At 32.1% G+C, this 18,668-nt stretch overlaps 1 protein-coding gene across 1 annotated transcript in view; it reads left to right on the top strand.

Moving 5' to 3' along the window:
- The window catches only part of LOC142225842 (uncharacterized), an 87,441-nt gene that overhangs the window by 37,478 nt on the left and 31,295 nt on the right, over positions 1 to 18,668 (top strand). The window lies entirely within an intron of this gene.

Below are 18,668 nucleotides of genomic sequence, written 5' to 3'. Positions count from 1 at the left end.
TATGTGGCTACCATGCAACATTCTTTATTATTACGCTATTATAAGATGACATGTAATTAACCGTTAGTCTAAAGAGTTGAGTAATAAATGGGAATTGAAGATCGTAACATTGGCGACGAGGAGAAAAGATTAATTGGAAAAATCACAGTCAAAAAAATTTTAAGCAAAAAAAAAAACAAAATTATCTATATTACGATTTTGTTAAAGAGCTCTACAGATTTTTTTTTTTCGTTCGTAATTTAAACAAAATAAAAATTTCGACAACACGAAAAAATTTTGGATAGTTGAAAATGGAGGAAATGGTAAAGCAATTGCTCATTCAAATGCAAGCCCAGCAGGAGCAGAGCAATACGGCAATACAGGAGCTTTGTAGGACATTTGTAGACAATAGGGGGGTCGGAACTAGTACTTCATCTATGCCGAAAGCAGATAGCTCGGAGTTTGTAATTGAAGCATTGGCTTCAATTATCACAGAATTCTACCATGATGAACATAACCTCACATTCGACATGTGGTACGCTCGCTACGAGGACCTTTTCAAAATTGATGGTAAGAAGCTGGATGATGCAGCAAAAGTAAGGCTTTTGTTAAGGAAACTGGATACCATAGTTCACAGTAAATATATAAGTTACATATTGCCAAAACATCCGAGGGACTTTACTTTTGATCAAACCGTAGCAAAGCTCACAGAACTGTTCGGTCTTCATACCTCCCTCTTTTACTTGAGATATAATTGTCTCCAAATCACAAAAGACGCCTCCACGGATTTCATCACATATGCAGGTATTGTCAAGAGACAATGTGAAAAATTCAGATTGGGGGAATTGACAATAGATCAATTCAAATGTCTGATTTTTGTAATGGGTCTAAAATCATCAGCAGATTTTGAGGTTAGAACAAAATTGCTCAATAAACTTGAAAATGAAGTAGACTCTATAACGTTGGACATACTTTCAAGAGAGTGCCAACGAATAATAAACCTCAAAGTAGATACGGTGCTCATTGAAAAAGTATGGTCTGCTTTTTCAATGAGCACCGTAGACACCAAAATAAAACAAATAAAGAAGTCACAGTCTCTAAGAGTTCCAAAATATCCATGTGTTATGTGGTGGTCTTCATTTTGCTAACGAGTGCTCGTATAAAAAACACAAATGTGAAAATTGCAAATTGATGGGCCATAAAGAGGGCTATTACAATGTTGCTAAAAACAAAAATAGGGTTCGTAAGAACAAACCACAACAGTTTAACAAGACTGGTAAATCAACTAAAGAAACAAAAAGTATTTTTGTTGTAAATAAAGTAGATTCTGTACGAAAGTACATTAACATCGAAGTGAATAATAGCAAATTAACTCTGCAGTTTGACACGGCCTCTGATATAACAATCATATCTGAAAGGAGCTTTCAAGAACTCAACATCGAAAATACCCTAGAGGTGGCTGATACAGCTAGAGGCGCCAACGGTGGAAAGGTACCTCTCTCTGGTCAATTTGAGTGCAATGTAACTTTCAAAGACAAATTCGCAAAAGTGGTGTGTTACGTAACACCTATTAATGGCTTAAATGTTATGGGCCTGCATTGGATTAACGCTTTGAAACTAGGAGACATGTCTATCAACAGCATCTGCAACAATATATGTGTTGAAAAAGGGGGAAGTACCTTTTCAATAGATAAGAGCATTTCTCTTCTTAAAAGTTCATTTTCAGAAGTGTTTGACGAAAAATTTGGATTATGCACAAAAATGAAGACTCATTTGGTTACTAGACCAGATATTCAACCAATTTTCCGAGCTAAACGTCCCGTAGCATACGCAGTATAACATCTGGTTGAGGAAGAGTTGCAAAGATTGCAAGATACTGGTGTAATTTCTCCTGTCAACTATTCGGATTGGGTTGCGCCAATCGTCGTTATAAGAAAGCCAATTAAATCAGTCAGAATTTGTGCAGATTTTTCGACAGGATTGAACAACGCCCTAGAAAGTCACCAATATCCGCTGCCGCTGCCTGAGGACATATTTTCAAATCTTACTAACTCCACATATTTTAGCCATATCGATTTGTCAGATGTTTCTACAAATCGAAGTGGACGATGAATCCAAGCATTTACTGACAATAAAAACGCACAAGGGTTTATTCCATTACAACAGAATGGTTTTTGGAGTAAAATCATTCCCATCATTTTTCAGCAGATAATGGGCAAAATGTTATCAGGTATGAACAATGTCTCTGCATACATAGACGATATTTTTATTTCTGGTAAAGATGAGACGGAGCGCAACAAAAATTTATACGAGGTTTTAAGCCGAATCCAAGACTACGGATTTAAAATTAAATTTTCGAAATGCAAATTTTTTGTAAATGAAGTTAAATACATCGGATACATCATAACTAAAGGTGGACTTAAACCCAATCCCGAAGGTATATCAGCAATAAAATACATGGCAGAGCCAACGGATGTATCGGAATTACGATCATTCTTAGGAGCAGTCAATTTTTATAGTAAATTCGTAAATAATATGTGTACGCTAAGAGGTCCACTAGATGAATTACTGAAGAATAATGTAAAATGGCAATGGACTAAATATCACAAAAACTCTTTCTTAAAATTAAAAGAAGCGCTGTCTTCAGATCTATTTTTAACACATTATGACCTTACGTAAGAAATAATAGTTGCAGCAGACGCATCTAGTTATGGCATAGGTGCATGCATATTACATGAATTTCCTGATGGATCTGTTAAAGCAATTAGTCATGCATCCAGATCATTAACTCCAGCCGAAAAGTCGTACAGGGTCCACTAGATGAATTACTGAAGAATAATGTAAAATGGCAATGGACTAAATATCACAAAAACTCTTTCTTAAAATTAAAAGAAGCGCTGTCTTCAGATCTACTTTTAACACATTATAACCTTACGTAAGAAATAATAGTTGCAGCAGACGCATCTAGTTATGGCATAGGTGCATGCATATTACATGAATTTCCTGATGGATCTGTTAAAGCAATTAGTCATGTATCCAGATCATTAACTCCAGCCGAAAAGTCGTACAGTCAGATTGAGAAAGAAGCGTTAGCTTTAATTTTCGCTATAACGAAATTTCACAAAATGATTTTTGGAAGAAGGTTTAAACTTCAAACTGACCACAAGCCGTTGCTTGCAATTTTTGGGAGAAAATCAGGCATTGCCGTCCACCAAGCTAACCGTCTTCAACGTTGGGCAGTTCAACTATTAGCCTACGATTTCGAGATCAGTTTCATATCAACTAACAGTTTTGGGTACGCTGACGTCTTATCGCGTTTGATTGATAAGAATCACTCACCTAATTAAGACTATGTAATTGCTTCAATACAAATGGAAGAAGAAATAAACCATATTCACAGTGACAATCTTCAAATCCTGCCAATAACAAAAAATATGAAACTGCCAACGACGATAATTTAAAAGTTTTGTTAAAGTATATAGAAAAGGGTTGGCAATCAGAGATAAACAACTCTGAATTAAAAAAAGTTTTCAACCGGAGAGAGTGTTTAAGCATTGTGGATGGCGTGATAATGTTGGGCGACAGAGTCGTGATTCCTAACATATACCGTAAAAAAAAATTTGAAACAGATACATTACGGACATCCAGGGATTGAAAGATCTAAGGCAATTGCACGAAGCTATGTTTATTGGCCAAATGTCGACGATGACATAAAAGTCTTTGTCCAAAATTGCGGAAGTTGTGCAACAGCAGCCAGAATGCCAACGAAAACTAATCTTCGATCTTGGCCTATACCTTCAGAGCCATGGGATCGTTTGCACATCGATTATGCCGGTCCAATTGATGGATACTACTTGTTAGTGGTAGTCGACGCACTATCTAAATGGCCTGAAATTGTTCCAACAAAATCCATTACAGCACAACGGACAATTGAAATTCTGCAAGACATTTTCGCACATTTTGGATTACCAAGAACAATTGTGTCCGATAACAGCACACAATTCAAAAGTGCGCAATTTGGCAATTATCTTACCCAGAATGGTATACAACATCTATGTTCCAGTCCTTTTTATCCAATGCCAAACGGCCAAGCGGAAAGGTTTGTGGACACCTTAAAAAGGACATTATCAAAAGTAAAGGGAGAAAATTCCACATTAACCCAAAAAATTCAAACATTTTTGCAAAGTTATAGGTCTACTCAAAATCCTCACACTCCAGATAAGAAATCACCAGCCGAAGTTCTTGTGTACTTGATTTAGTAAAACCTGATGGTGATCGTACGCCTTCCATAAAAAATGAAATCATGGAAAAACAATTCAATATCAAACATGGAACCAAAGAGATATTTTTCGGAAGGACAGGCAGTGTATGTAAGGACGTATGCAGGCAATAACAATTTTTGCTGGAGACCAGGTAAAATAATATAACGTTTTGGGAATGTAATGTATAACGTATTTTTGGAAAACGGAAAATTTATAAGAGCCCATATCAATCAATTACGGAACAATTATAACAATGCTGCTGAAACCGAATCTGATTGGAATACAGCACTGGACGTATATAATGATTCCAAGAACAACCCACCAGCATCCATGTCCAATGCAACCAACGAAGTAGTTCATACACCAATAGTGATACAACCTACGGCTACAACTACGGACACTGAGATGCCTATAATGGATGCTCCAACACTCAGACGCTCGAAAAGAACAAGACGTCCCGTATTGAGATTTAGTCCAGTTTAACCACTAAAAAGGGGAGGTGTTGGATGGCAACCATGCAAATGTTGCATGTATTTATATTTATGTAATGAAATGTCATATTCTTTATTATTACGCTATTCTTATAAGATGACATGTAATTAACCGTTAGTCTAAAGAGTTGAGTAATAAATGGGAATTGAAGATCGTAACAACAATTATATCACAGTTCTATTGCACAAGATTGTCATTAAATACGATAACAACATATTCACATAAATACATATATAGCCCCAAAAGAGTTCACGGAATCAGTATAATCGCAAAATAATCTGTGTGTACTCAGTTGACACTGCTGTTAACCAAAGAAAACGAGAATTAAAAATGCATTGATCAGCTATGATGCGCGCATTCGAGACTGTTGTTGTACGAAGTACTGATGAGGATGTGGAAATCCGAAACAGCTGTCTTCCCAACCATTTTGGACAACATTTTTGCTCTTCCCTAACATCATAAAAAAATGAGTAATGATAGGCTCATATATATGAGCCATAATATCAATACATGTACTAGAGTACAATAATGTACTTCGTACAACAACAGTCTCGGATGCGCGCATCATAGCTGATCAACGCATTTTGAAACAGACTGAATTAAAACAAAACAAAAACAAACGAGAATTAATACCACGCACACTAATTACGAACATATGTTTGCTACACACTCGAGGAAAAAGGTTAACAAGATAAGAATAATTAATTAATACGCCTAGATCCACAGCTGTAGATTGACATTCGAGTTAATTTGATTTTACATGTTCTTATTCCCATTTTTCATATTTTATTCGCACTTGTTTTTATATTTTCCGCATACAAATATTATATAAAAATTTTGTTTTGGATTTCTACTGATTCTTATTCTCACTGTTCATATTTTATATTATATTTTATTCGCAATTGTTTATATTTTTTCCGCTTGTATATAATATACATATATAAATATATACGTAGAAAAAAGGCGGTATGTGGCCATTACCGTTTGGTATTAATAAATTGGTTCACGTTACCTTTTAATTTTGATACCACTTTATATCAAATCATTTACCGGTATTACTATGGTATTAACTATCGCATCGCCGTAACATATGATATGTAGCTGTTGCGACCAATTATAATTGATCGCCTTGGTAGTTTATTTTTTCATGTGGCTTGTAAATAAAAATATGGCTTGTAAATAAAAAAATGAATTCTGTGAATATAGCAAAGTAAAGGTAAGTATAATATATTTTAACATTTCTAAAGTTTTCTAATGCGAACCTTCTGTAATTAGATGCGCAATTGGAATAGAAAAACCTTCCAAATACCACAACAGACGACTTGAGGGATGCAGTGACTGAAGTGCGACATGGAGCTGAATTGGGAGAAAAATGCATGGAGATATGATTAGTTTTATGTATGTATGTTATGTATTAAATGAATTAAAGAAACAAATACCTGTTACGTGTGTTTTATTAAACTAAATATGTATTACTATAATTAATACCGGGTTGGTATTAAACCCTATACCGTTGAGGTATTATTTGATAATACCGCATTGTTCTTACATCAATACATTTATGGTATAGATAATAATACCGCTTAGGTGTTATTTTCATTACCATATTGGTACTTTCATAATACCGAAAGGTACTTTCATGCTTTGCGTACCGGCTGTACCATTCGGTATTACCATACGGGGTTGGCTAACTATCAATAACGTCGGTATCGTTTTGAGACCGTATGGTAATAATTTTTCTATGGGTGTATGAATATTTTGTTTTTAAATTTCAACTGATTCTTAATTTGAAAATAGTCGAATTATTGAATAGTTTGAAGGGATATTTATTATCGCGGTCGATTTGTTTGTTGGGAAATTGCAGTAACATTTCTGCTCTAGTTATTTTGAATTGTGAGGGCTCTCCACTTGGTCTGTCCTTTCCGATAAATTGCCCACTTAAAGAGTGAATATCTTGACAATCTCTTTATTTTCGTGATTATATGTCGTCTCCTACGCACGAAAGTGTACCTTCTGTTGTTATGTCTCGAAACGCTCCGAATTCTGTTAACAATGATAACGTGGGTGAACAGGACATACGAGGACAGCAATTTCTGTTCGACTGTGATCACCTCATTTTGTTTTGTGACATTTTTGAGAAAGCTGATATTGGAAATCAGACTGAGACCTTGCTAGATGTCAAGTTAGATGACTTAGAAGGGAGGTGGAGGAATGTTCAGGACGGTTATCGGAACGTAATGATGACTCCAGGGCTCATTGCGGACAAGGATTTTAAGGTTAAAGTTCGATTGAATTATAACATTTGCGCGGAGGAGTATTATTCAACCCGTTCAAAGATAATAGATATCCTCCGAATGGAAAGGGGTCAGAACATCACCACCAGAGGCCTTCATTATTTGCACAATGTCGGGTTTCTGGGCCTAACGTCCCAGCTCCGATTCCTAATGAATTTTCTGGTTACCACGGCCTACCACACACAGAAAAAAAAGTGTCTCGTAAATTTAAGAAGATTTTTACAATAATTTATTACAAGAATTTTCCAGAATTTTAGTTCATTTTTCGTATCTTCAACGAAAATTAACTGGTCGAAAGGAAATCTTACAAATTCTAAGTAGCAATCGTTTAGTTCATGGCCTACAAAATACGATGGAAATTTCCTTAAAAAATTTCTTAACTGGTAGTAAAAAATTCGTTTGTCATGCTATAAAACTACTTGTAAAATGTAAAGTATTTTCTAAATAATAAGTGCAATTTACTGTAAGATTTTTTTGTATGAGAAAATATTTTTTTACGAAAAATTAACTTGAAAGTGGATAGCAATTTCTTACTGACAATTCCTATAGTTAATAATTGTTGGTAAAAAAATACCCAATGCAATATTTTTAGTTCACATGTAATTAAATTTATAGACATTTTCGTCAAAAATGGTAGATAACATTTCATGGAAATTTTGCAAATTTTAAGTTAAACGTTACATCGTTCATAAACTGGTGTGCCTTTACGAATATTATTCTTAGAGTAAACTGGCAGCGATGAACTTATGCATAGTACAGAGATCTTTATCGGCATAGTGGAATGTGAATAATGTAAAGATGATGTTACTTGAGTTTTGTTGTGTATACATGAGCGTGGGGTTGTTTTTATTTTTATTCATTTAGTGGTTTGTGTGTGTGCGTGTTTGTTATTCGCGGATGGTTTATTTGGCTGGATGAGGTGTTGTTTACAATAAAGGCACATGTGTTTTTGTTGTTGTAGGGATGTTTTGGCTTTGCTTGGTTTTGTTTGGCATGCTTCAGTTGTATAGTTGGCGTTGGCGTGGGCTGTTGCATCTTTTGAGTAGGTATGCAACAAGGGAATATAAAGACATGGAATATTATGGATTTTTGAGACATATATTGGTGTTTGTTTATTAAACCTTTTAAATGAAAGTTATTAATATTTTATCGGTAGTTTAGAAAAAAAGTTATTAAGAATATTTAGGAAAATATGTTGAAATTGAAAGTGTATTGAATTTTTTATTATTCTATGTAAAAAATTAATATTCAATTCCAGATGTATTTGGAAAATTTTTGTTATATCTCAGCGTATAGTTTATTCATAAATTGGTAAGTAAGTTAAGTTTAATATGACTTTCTTTTAAAAAGAATATTTTTTATGTATATTATTATTTGTTAATTACTTTTTTTGGAAACCAGTTTAATATTTTTCTTTGTTGTAAAAACAATATTTAATTTCAGAGCAACTCCAGATGGATTCGAACAAATTTAAAAAATAGAGAATTGGTAAGTTTTCTTTTAAAAATTGGCTTTATTTCAACTAGAATATTTACGTTTTTGTGACCTTTTTATCATCAAAATTACTGGTTTTTAATACCTTGTTTTAGTATTTCTTTCATCAAATTTTTTGGAAACCAATGTAATATTTTTAATGTAAAAACAAATATTTAAGAATAACCCCTTAAAAATTTGGAAAATGTTTAGTACTCCTTTGCCTGTAAGTTAATAGTGAATTGGTAAGGATTCTTTAACTTTCTTTTAACCCTCGACAGTCATCCTTATTTTTTTGTACATTAACGTCATCCTTCGTCATTTTGACTACGGCTGATTTCAAGACGCTATAATTTTCATCGTGAGCGAAAAAGTGAACCAAACTTGAATTTATTTTCTTATTCAATTTGGTTTTTAGTATAAAACAAAAATTCATAAAACGGTCGAATTAGAATAACTTAAATTTACCATTTCCCAATAGACTAAAATGCATTTTAAATCGAAAATTAAATTACGTGTCGTCATTTTGACGAATAATGACTGTCTAGGGTTATCAAGAATATTTGGTTTTTTAAGTATATTATTATTTTTTTCATTAGATTTTTTGAAAACCTATTTAATAATTTTATTTAATGTAAAAAATAAATATTTAATTTCAGAGTAACCAAAATAAATTTGGAGAATTTTTATATTTCCCCTCAGCGTACAATTTAATAGAGAATTGGTAAGTTTTATATTAAAACTTTGGCTTTCTTTCAACTAGAATATTTATTTTATTATATCCTTCACATCGATAACAACACAGTTTTATGAGTTTATTTAGAATACTTCATTATTTCTCTAATTGTTTCAGGTACAAATTTTATGAGATACGTTTTCCAAAGAAAAGTTGAATTCCTTACACCATTTGGTAAAATGCCCCCAAGCTAAAATGATTTCATTACATGGTGTTAATTTTTAATAATTTTCATTTTTGTTTCCATTTTTTCCAGCAAGATATGTGAAAAAATTACCTACGATGAATAAAAATAGGATAAGTCAAAATGTCCAAACAGCGGGTTCAAATGAACTACTCTCTGTTCCACGTGGTCATAATTTTTATTTACAAAAAACATTGTTTAAGAACTTTCATCATAAGTTTTTATAATAAAGTACATTTGTTTAAAGAAAGTTTAATTTTAATGTATGAAAATTTTCATAATAGTAAAACGGTTTGTTGTTCCTTTAATTATTTAATTTCTCTGTACTGTGGAATGATTGATTTATTTATAGTATAGTCTGTTAACCAATTTTTATTATCGGGTATCCCACAAAATAAGCAAGTAAACCAAAATAATACTGACTTTTTAACTTGGTAGGATATAAATCTTATGGTGTTGTAAAAATGAACTAAACTACAATGTTATAGATGAACTAAAATTTAAGAGAATTATAAACTAGACAAGTTGAAAAAAATCTTAAGGGCTAAATCATGGTCAATATTACTACAGTTTAGTTCATTTTGCAATGGAAAAGGGTTCACTGTTTTTTCAGTGCAGGACTTCACTGGAAGTTTCATAAAGGTTCAACCGTGTGACAAATTTTCAAGGGTGGTTACGGAGAATGGCCGTCATTCCGTGATATGTTCACGGCGGTCTACGTCAACCACCCAAAACTTACCCGAGCTCAGAAGTTATATCACCTTCGAAACAAGACCCGCGGGAGCGCCGTTGCTATCGTGAAAAGGTATACCCTTTGCGATGAAAATTTCAATTTAGCTTGGGATGCCCTTAAGACTAGGTATGAGAACAAAAGAGTCTTGGTTGATAATCAACTCCGAATACTTTTCAATATCCCACCTGCCACTGTAGAGATCCAATCTACAGTAAATGATTGCCTTTCGACTCTCAGAACATTGGATGTTGATGTAGACGGTTGCGATCCTATTTTGATATATCTTATTTCAACAAAACTTCCAGACGAAGCACTATCTCTGTGGGAACAATCTTAAAGATCCCATAGAGATTTGCCACGATGGTCCCAAATGGACCATTTTCTTGTGAATAGATTCGAGGTAGTGGAGCAAATATCCAGGATTCGATCAACTAAAGATAGATATTTGACTCCAATTGAGTCTTATAAATCGGAGACTCAAACATTTTTATCTCAGGACAATTTGGCTTTATGTACTCTTTGCAATAATGACCACAGCTTACGAATTTGCCCGGAATTTAGGAAATTGTGCACCCAAGAGAGAATTGATTATGTTTTCCGCAATAAAATTTGTAATAATTGTCTCTCAACGGGTCAAGTGAAGAATAGCTGCAAAAGCAAGAAAAGGTGTTGGGAGTGTAAGAAAAACCACCACACTTTACTCCATATTAAAACGGTTACGACTGTTACAAATACAGATAAAACCACACCGACTACTATCAATGACCTGGAAGTGGCTCTTAACTTTTTTGTGGATGGCCATTTGACTTCATCAAATTCAGGCCAACTTTTCTTCTAGCAACGAGACTATTTTATTGCGAACGGCTTTGGTTCAGGTCGAACATGACGGTGAGCTATTTACTATACGCGCCCTTATCGATCCAGGATCCCAAAGGACATTTTTGTCTGAAAGGATTCGTAATCGATTGCAGATCCCATAAAGAAGAGCGCTGTTTGAGATATCAGGTATTGGTGGACAGCATCAAACATCAAGTAAGTAATGTGAACTTACATTGGTTGCTCGAAGGACAGACTTTCGCTTCACCATAAGGGCCATAGTTTTACCGAAGGTTACCCAACGATTACCTGCTTCGTCTTTCGAGATGCCACAGTCCTCTGCTCTTCAAGAACTAGACTTAGCCGATCCCAACTTTAACAAGTCTGCTCAAGTAGATCTTGTACTTGGGAACGACTCCGAGAGGTTCATAAATATAGACGGCATTAGGAAGAATATTTGTGGAACTACTTCTGCCTACAATACCGTTTTCGGATGGGTCTTAAGTGGTCCCATAAAGGCTGAGACTGTGCAGTAATTTTCCATACGGGTAATTTATTTCCTGCACTTAATTTATTTTTATTTGCATTTTAATGCTATATCAATACTTGTCGTAAACGCGTTTGGTTCGATAAACGAAGAGTATGTACCTAACACCGTAAATGGTTTGATGTGCCCAGTAGCCAATTTACCATCTTCCTACGTGTATTGTCTTTGGTCTGAATGTGCGTTGAATAATCAAAAGTCCCGAGCAAACTCGACTGAAAACAAAAAAAAGTTCACTCTCGTTCATTCAATTCCAAACAGCGTGTTTGATCATCCCTTCTTACTAAATGAATGGAACCAGTGATTTGAACTGAGTGTTTGATCGAGATCAATACAACATCGCTCATCGAACCAAACAAAAGCATCAACATAAATCGAGTCACTGAGCCAAAGATTATAAATTGTTGGAAGATAGGACATAGCATTAAAATGCAAATAAAAAGAAATTAAGTGCACGAAATTAATTTTTTCAAACGGGAAATGTAATTTTTTTGTTGTTGCCTAAAATTTAACATTGTTTTATTAAGAAAATTAAGCTTTTCATTTTTCATTTCAGCTTAAAACCATGCATTGGCTAAACTGCAAGTGTAGAGGACAGAGGAAAAGAATGTTTGTCAAAGCTACACTCGCAGTTTAGTCAATGCATGATTTTAAGCTGAAATCAAAAACAACAAAATGATTGAAGAATAAGCCAACAATAACAAAACGAATAAAGTAAGAGGATGCACAATAAACCCAGCCAACTGCACTAAAATCGTGGCAAAGGAAAAAGAGATATGTTTGTACAAATTTATTTCGGCACAGACCGGCTATTATAAACCTTTTTTCGGAAGGTTCAAGTGTGGTTCACTTTGGGTTTAGTGAACTGCCTGAATTTATTTTGATAATTGGTTGATAGTGATTTTGATAATTGGTTGATAGTTTTGCTGCAAGTAGAGGATGCTGATGAGGAATGTGGTAATTCCGAAACGTGCGTCCATCGAATCATCTTGCAGTATATAGGGCTTTGCCCAAATAAATTTGGTTAAGCTACACTTGCAGTTTAGTCAATGCATGTTTCTAAGTTGAAATCAAAAACAACAAAATGATTGAAGAATAAACCAACAATAACAAAACAAAACGTTTTTTCATAAAGATCAAAACATTTTAGGTTGTAACCATGTTCTTTTAACTGGAAGAAATCCATTTTTGACGAATACCATAACTTTTTAGATCGTGACCAACCGACGACTGTCGGTGTTTGTTAGTATGAGCGTTGGTCTCTCGAAAACCCCGTAGTAAAGCAATCACACAAATTGGTTACCCATATCTCAGCAGTTTTGTATTCTCTTATTTGGTACTCTCTCAATTCGCCTGAGCTAATGCCAACTGCTGGTAATTGTTGTTGTTGAGTGCAATCACACTTAAGTGCCACACTCGTTTTTTGTTTACTGAGCGTTGTTACGATGTCGATTGGTTTAATATTACAAGACACTGCATACGAACATTGTTATATACTAGTGATGTTTTTATTCTCGCATTTCTATCAATGTAAAAGATCGCATGGTAATTGGTGTCTTATTCACTTCCACCGACATTTTGTGGGTAAGATTGCAATACGAAAAAAAAACCACCGGTTGCAGTTCTCTGATACGTTTATTATAGATCAGTATAACAATTTGGTTGTGGTCTTCGGTAAGTACTGTTCTATGTGAATTCACACTACTAGATAGATAACGAACGAAAATTCCATGACGTTTTTTACTCACAAAACCTCTCTCAGCGAATAGCTTCGTATTTGTATAGTTTCTTATATTTTATTATGTAAAATAAAATAAAATAAAATAGTTTTTAGATCGATTTCATTATTTTGTACATTATGTAGTCATTATATCACTATATTTATTATATTTCACTTTTATATGATATTTCGCTTAGTTCTTCAGAAAAAATGATTTATAATGGGAGCACCAACACAACACGTCCGTTTGCTTGAAAAGCACAACCTTCATTTGAGTTAACTCTGAGCTGTTTCCCTCTAAGTTTGCAAAAATTTGTTTTAGGATTTGAATCCGCAATTATGAAGCGATTTCGATGATTTTATTCTTTTCTGGATAGAGCTTCCAAAACTAAACTTGCGTGCCAATATCTTTTATAGTTCGCAAGGTATGGGCCCCACAATTTATTTATTTTTTTTTTGTAAAATTTTAACAAAGTGGGGTCATATTTTAAAAAATTCTCATTTGGCAAAGCTCCGATTGCTAAGCCGATCTAATTTCCAAAAAGCTTCATGTGTCCACTAAAAAACTTTTTTTTAACATATTTCCCCATTTTGGAGATTTTGGATATTTTTAATACGAATTTTGGGAAATGTATATTCAGCAATATTCTTAAAAATTTCCCTGTAAAACTCGATAAAAATCATAATGATATCATATTTAGTTCAAAAGTTATAAAGAATTCAATTCATATTTTTAATTCCCAAAAAAATTGTTTCTTGCCCCAAAATCTTTCAATTTGCGTAATTTTTGTTTTTCTCGATTCGCTTTTCGTGGTTACTTTATTAAAACAGTTCAATTTAAAGCAGCCAAATTAACTCAATTGATGTGCAGTTTTTTGTTCCTCCACTTTATTTTCGCGATTACTTTCCCTTAAATAATCAAAATTATAAATGAAAACATACTTATTCCTGTAAAGTCTTGCCGAAATCTATATGAAAAAGAAAGTGCGCATGAATTGAGTTAAATTATCTGCTTTAAATTAAACTATTTTAACAAAGTAACCGCGAAAATTTCAACTCGAAAACCGAACATAATACCGGACTTTATGGAGTAACAATTAATCCATAAAGAAATTATGGATCCAATTGAAACTATATAATTTACAAAAAGATTTATACACTATTTGTATCGATTACACAAGGGAACAAAATTGAACCTTTTAATTTACAATTAATCATTATTCGAGCTTTATGGACAAAATAGATTAAGGAACTTGATCAATAGAACCATTGAGAAAACAACAGATACAAATATATACAGCCTAGACCAGAGCTTCCCAAATTGGGGGGGGGGGGGGTGCCACAAGATTTCAGGGGGGGCGCAACGTCATTTTTGGTTGAGCAAGTTTTGTATCATTAAATTTGTTCACAGAAAAAAATTCCGTAGTTAAACTAACGCTAAATTTAACTTATTTTTATTGGAAAAAAATTATTTACTTGTAGTTAAATTTTATTATTTTTATCGAAATTTTCTACAGCTAAATGAAATCTTACTTTTTTTAAGCATGTCTCAAATGTTCATGAATTAGACGTGAGTATAAAGTTCCATAACCGTACACATAAGTTCAATATGAACTAAAACAAATTAACATTTTCGTACTATTCCCAAAAATAGTAAGAATGAACTACTACTCGTATATGGTTAAAATGGTCATGATTTGGCGCCAATGATTTTTTTCTTTACTTTTAGTTCATTTTTTCTTCTATGATATGATGTAATTTCGTGAACTGCAGTTGAAAAGTACAACAGGGCATTAACATTTCCTGGTTTTAACAACGCTTTGTGAAAATCTCAAAATGTGGAGTAAAATTTAGTCCATTTTTCGTGCGTGGTAGTTCATTCTTCCTATAAAACAGTTCACTTTTTTTCGGTGTTAAAACAACACTAATTGTTAAGTTCAACAAAACATCAATAATATACTAAAAAATGCGAAATGTTCATTTATAACCACAGTAAGAAAATAATAGAAGTTACATGAAATTCTGTAATTTGTTTTCCATTATTACACAGAAAAAAAGTGTCTCGTAAATTTAAAAAAATTTTTACAATAATTTATTACAAGAATTTTCCAGAATTTTAGTTCATTTTTCGTATCTCCAACGAAAATTAACTAATCGAAAGGAAATGTTACAAATTCTAAGTAGCAATCGTTTAGTTCATGGCCTACAAAATACGATGGAAATTTCCTTAAAAAATTTCTTAACTGGTAGTTAAAAATTCGTTTGTCATGCTATAAAACTACTTGTAGAATGTAAAGTATTTTCTAAATAATAAGTGCAATTTACCATAAGATTTTTTTGTATGAGAAAATATTTTTTTTTACGAAAAATGAACTTGAAAGTGGATAGCAATTTCTATAGTTAATAATTGTTGGTAAAAAATTTCCCAATGAAATATTTTTAGTTCACATGTAATTAAATTTATAGACATTTTCGTCAAAAATGGGTAGATATCATTTCATGAAGTTTTCGCTAATTTTAAGTTAAACGTTTCATCGTTCTTATACTGATGTGCATTTAAGAGTATTGTTTTTAGAGTAAAGGTGGGTATTAAGTTCGACTTTTTCACTAAAGTGAAAACTAAAACAGTAAAAAAAAGGCATAAAATTATACATATTTGTTGCAGATTTTATTATAACTTGATGGGGAATAGCCCAAAGCAAGTTTTCAAAAAGTTTGTATTCCTTAAAAAGTATTATTAGAGAAAAGTAATCGTGAAAAAATTGCGATTTTAGCGGCTAAACTCGAACTTAATACTCACCTTAAATTGTGGACAGATGCGATGAACTAATGCATAGTACAGAGATTTTTCTCGTCAAAGTGGAATATGTTTAATGTAAAGATGATGTTACTTGAAATTTTTTGAGAGTGAGAGCATGCAATGCAATAATGAGAAATGGTAGCGAGTGATGGGGATGTTGTGTATATCTGAGCGTGGGGTTGTTTTTGTTCTTTCAGTGGTTTGTGTGTGTGTGTTTATTATTCGCGAATGGTTTATTTGTCTGGATGGGGTGTTGTTGTTGTAGAAATGTTTTGGCTTTGCTTGGTTTTGTTTGGCATGCTTCAGTTGTATAGTTGGCGTTGGTGTGGGCTGTTGCACCTTTTTAGCAAGTATGTAACAAGGGAATATAAAGGTATGAAATATTTTGTTTTTTTTTTTTTGAGACATATATTGGTGTTTGTTTATTAAATCTTTGAAATGAAAGTTATTAATATTTTAGCGATGAGATGTACGATGGCCAAGTGATGATCGGTAGCTTAGAAAAAAGTTATTAAGAATGTTCAATATTTAGGAAAAAATGCTGAAATGGAAAGTATATTGAAATTGTTTTATCTAATTTAATTTTTATTATTCAATGTAAAAAATAAATATTCAATTTCAGAGTAACTCCAGATGAATTTGGAAAATTGTTTGTTACACCTCAGCGTATTTTAATAATAAATAGGTAAGAGTTCATTTTCAATATGGTTTTCTTTTAAAAAATAATATTCTTTATGTATATTATTATTTGCTAATTATTATTATTATTTTTTTTTTTTAACAAGTTTCATGTTTTTCTTTGTTGTAAAAAAATATCTAAGTTAAGAGCAACCCCAGATGGATTCGGGCAAATTTTTATATTTCTCCTCAGCGTATAATTTAATAGAGAAGTGGTAAGTTTTCCTTTAAAAATTGGCTTTCTTCTCACTAGAATATTTACGTTTTAATGACATTTTTATTGTCAAAAATTACAGATAATTTAATACCTTATTTTAATACTAAAATCAAATATTTTTTAATCAAATATTTTTGGAAAATTTTTGTTACACCTCAGCACATAGTTTAATCATAAATTGGTAAGTATTCTTTTTAAAATGTGGTTTTCTTTTAAAAACGATATTTTTTATTTATATCATTATTTGCTAATTATTATTATTATTATTATTATTTTTTTGAAACTAGTTTAATGTTTTTCTTTGTTGTAAAAAAATATTTAATTTCAGAGCAACCCCAAGATGGATTCGGGCATATTTTTATATTCCTCCTCTGCGTATAATTTTATAGAGAAGTGGTAAGTTTTCTTTTAAAATTTGGCTTTCTTTTCACTAGAATATTTAAATTTTTATGACCTTTTATTATCAAAATTACATGTTTTTAATACCTTATTTTAGTATTACATTAATCAAATATTTTTGGAAACCAATTTAATATTTTTATTGTAAAAAACAAATATTTAATTTCAGAATAACAATTTGGAAACATTTATATGAATTGGTAAGCTTTCTTTAACATTCTTTTAACCAGAATATTTAGTTTTTTTATGCATATTATTTCTTTAATTAGATTTTTTGGAAACCAATTTAATGTAAAAAATAAATATTTAATTTCAGAGTATCCCCAAATGAATTTCGATAACTTTTTAACCTCAGCGTACAATTTAATAGAGAATTGGTAAGTTCTATATTAAAACTTTGGCTTTCTTTTGACAAGAATATTTATTGTATTATGTCCTTCACATCGGTAACAACACAGCTTTATGAGTTAATATATTACTTAATTCATTATTTCTCTAATTGTTTCAGGTACAAACTTTATGAGGTACGTTTATCTAAGAAAAATTGAATTCCTTACACCATTTAATAAAATGCCCCCAAATATGGTAAGTTACATGTTAATTTAAAGAGATTAAAAATTATATTTTATTACTTGTTAATTTTTAACAATTTTCATTATTCCTTCCATTTTTTCAGCAAGATATGCGAATATACTAACGATGAATAAAAAACTAAGGAAAAGTCAAAATGTCCAAATAGCGAGTTAAAATAAACTACTTTCTTGTTCCACGTGGTCATAATTTTTATTCACAAAAACATTGTATTAAGAACTTTCATCATAAGTTTTTATAACAAAGTACATTTGCTTAAAGAAAGTTGAATTTTAATGTATGAAAATTTTCATAATAGTAAAACGGGTTGTTGTTCCTTTAATTATTTAATTTCTCTGTACTGTGGAATGATTGATTTAAAAATAGTTTAGTCGTCGACATTTTAAAGAGACTGTTAACCACTTTTTATTATCGGGTTTCCCAAAAAATAAGCAGGTAAACCGAAATAATACTGACTTTTTAACTTGGTAGGGGTATATAAATCGTATGGTGTTGTAAAAATGATCTAAAATACAATGTTATAGATTAACTAAAATTTAAGAGAATTATAAACTAGACAAGTTGAAAAAAATCTTAAGAGCTAAATCATGGTCAATATTACTACAGTTTAGTTCATTTTGCAATGGAAAAGGGTTCACTGTTTTTTCAGTGTAGGTTTTCCATTATTAGTCGTTCACTTTATTTACAACGGCTAAATTTCTTGCTAAAATATCAGAACCAGTACACACTTTTGTATTCACACATTTTAAA

The sequence above is a fragment of the Haematobia irritans genome, chromosome 2 (genome assembly GCF_050003625.1).
Source record: "Haematobia irritans isolate KBUSLIRL chromosome 2, ASM5000362v1, whole genome shotgun sequence".
In the NCBI taxonomy this organism is placed as follows: Eukaryota; Metazoa; Arthropoda; class Insecta; order Diptera; family Muscidae; genus Haematobia; species Haematobia irritans.
The sequence above is the reverse complement of the archived record's forward strand: the minus strand, read 5'-3'. Positions and strand labels throughout refer to the sequence as shown.